Below are 2,552 nucleotides of genomic sequence, written 5' to 3'. Positions count from 1 at the left end.
GTTAATGTAGAAATGAATGCCCACAGAAGATATCAAAAGCATTGGAGATTTCAGGCAAGTAATCCCCAATTAACTTTACTGTTCTCAATCCGCGATGCTTGACGTTGTATTCTCACATACATGAAGCAGGAAAACTGCTTGCTGCTGCTGCTAATGCTACTGCTGTTATATGAACAAGACATGCTTAGTAATTACTCCTGATGCGAATAACCTGCGCGTAGTTTTACAACTTGTATGTTTTCTAGTTTAAAAATGTAAATCTGACGAACGCAAAAATTCAACAGAACCAGAATGAAGACAGTTTACTTATCTTAGCTGTTCAGTTTCAGAAAAACTCTGAAAGCACGCTGCAGGAATCTCTAGTGAATGCTAGCCAGCCATATAAATGTAAGGCAGTAAGCTCATTGGCTGCATATACAGCATGAACCAATCAGCTTGTGCCAAGTTGTTTAACTCTCTAAATATCATCAGTTACAACCCATCAGCCTGCGCCATCTAGAGTTTCATGACTAAACTATATACTGTATATATAGATTTAGAATAGAGTTTGTTAGAGTTAGAGTGTCAAATATAGATGGACAAGATGTGTTTTTAGCTGTTTCTTGAAGATGGCTAAGGATTCAGCTGCTCAAATTGAGTTGGGCAGGTCATTCCACCAGGAGGGAACAGTTAATGTAAAAGTCTGTGAAAGTGATTTTGTGCCTCTTTGGGATGACACTACAATGCACCGTTCACTTGCAGAACGCAAGCTTCTAGAGGGTACATAAGTCTGAAGTAGTGAATTTAGGTAAAGGGGTGCAGAGCCAGTGCTGGTTTTGTAGGCAAACATCAATGTCTTGAATTTTATGCGAGCAGCTATTGGTAGCCAGTGCAAATTGATGAACAGAGGTGTGACATGTGTTCTTTTCTGCTCATCAAAAATTAATCTTGCAGCCGCATTCTGTAGTAATTGTAGAGGTTTGATAGAACTGTCTGGAAGACCTGCCAAGAGAGCATTGCAATAGTCCAGCCTGGACAGAACAAGAGCTTGAACAAGGAGTTAAGAAGCATGTTCTGAAAGAAAGGGCCTGATCTTCCTAATGTTGAATATAGCAAATCTACAGGACCGGGCAAGTTTTAGCAATGTTGTCTGAGAAATTCAGCTGATCATCAATCACAGCTCCAAGGTTTCTGGCTGTTTTTGAAGGAGTTATGGTTGATGTGTCTAGCTGGATGGTGAAATTGTGATGGGTTTGTTGAAACCACAAGCAGTTCTGTCTTGGCAAGGTAGGTGATGGTCCTTCATCCAGCAAGAAATGTCTGTTAGGCATTCTGAGATGCGAGCAGCTATCATCGGATCATCAGGATGGAATGAGAGGTAGAGCTGATTATCATCAGCATTGCAGTGATATGAAAAGCCATGTTTCTGAATGACAAAATGTAGACAGTGATTCCATGTAGACAGAGAGAAGAGTAGTGGTCCAAGAACTGAGCCCTGAGGCACCCCAGCAATGTATTCAAGATACATCCTGTCTGAGAGGTAAGTATCAAACCACTGGAGTGCGGTTCATGAGATGCTCTTTGCCAATAGGGTTGACAGGAGGATCTGGTGGTTAACCGTGTCAAAAGCAGCAGACAGATCCAGCTAGTTAAGTAATGAAGATTTGGAAACCGCTCTTGCCAGTTTTATGGCTTGAAGCCGCTCTTGCCAGTCTTAGGGCTTCAACAACTGAAAGCAAGGCAGTCTCGGTCGAATGTCCACTTCTGAAGCCAGATTGGTTGCTGTCCAGGATGTTGTTCTGTGTGAGAAAGGCAGAGACTTGGTTGAACACAACTCGTTCAAGAGTTTTTGCAATGAAAGGAAGAAGGGAAACCGGTCTGTAGTTCTCTAAAAGAGTTGGGCTAAGAGTGGGTTTCTTAAGTAGTGGGGTTATACGAGCCTGTTTAAAAGCCGAAGGAAAAACACCAGTGGGAAGGGATGTGGTGATGTGAGTAAATGCAGGTACAACTGCAGGAGAAATGGCTTGAAGGAGATGAGATGGAATAGGATCAAGCGGACAAGTAGTAGGATGATTAGAAAGGGTGAGTTTAGAGACTTCTGCCTCAGAGAGTGGAGAGAAGGATGTATGTTTGAACGAGTGTATGTTTGCTGGTAAGATGTATTTGACAGTTTGTGGTGTTGAGAATTGTGCACTGATGGTTGCAGTTTTATTAATGAAGAACATGGCAAAGTCGTTAGCTGTTAGAGTTGATGAAGGAGGGGGAGGAGGAGGACAAAGAAGGGAGGAAAATGTTTTAGAGGGCATGTGAGAGTTAGACGAATTGTTAATTTTGTTGTGATAGTATGTCCTTTTAGCAGTGGAGACATTAGCAGAGTAGGAAGAGAGGAGTGACTGATACACATTAAGGTTTTTTGATTTGTGCCAAACCCTTTCTGCTGCCCTGAGCTAGAACGATGCTTGTGGAGAACATCAGACAGCCAAGGGGCAGAAGGGTAGGTATTGGGCTGACCTGGAAGACAGAGGGCAGAGAGTGTCTAAACAAGATGTAAGAGTGGAGCAGAAAGTATCAGT

This window comes from Sinocyclocheilus rhinocerous, unplaced genomic scaffold (genome assembly GCF_001515625.1).
Source record: "Sinocyclocheilus rhinocerous isolate Xijiao unplaced genomic scaffold, SAMN03320098_v1.1 scaffold3998, whole genome shotgun sequence".
Lineage (NCBI taxonomy): Eukaryota > Metazoa > Chordata > Actinopteri > Cypriniformes > Cyprinidae > Sinocyclocheilus > Sinocyclocheilus rhinocerous.
Note: the sequence above shows the minus strand (reverse complement) of the source record.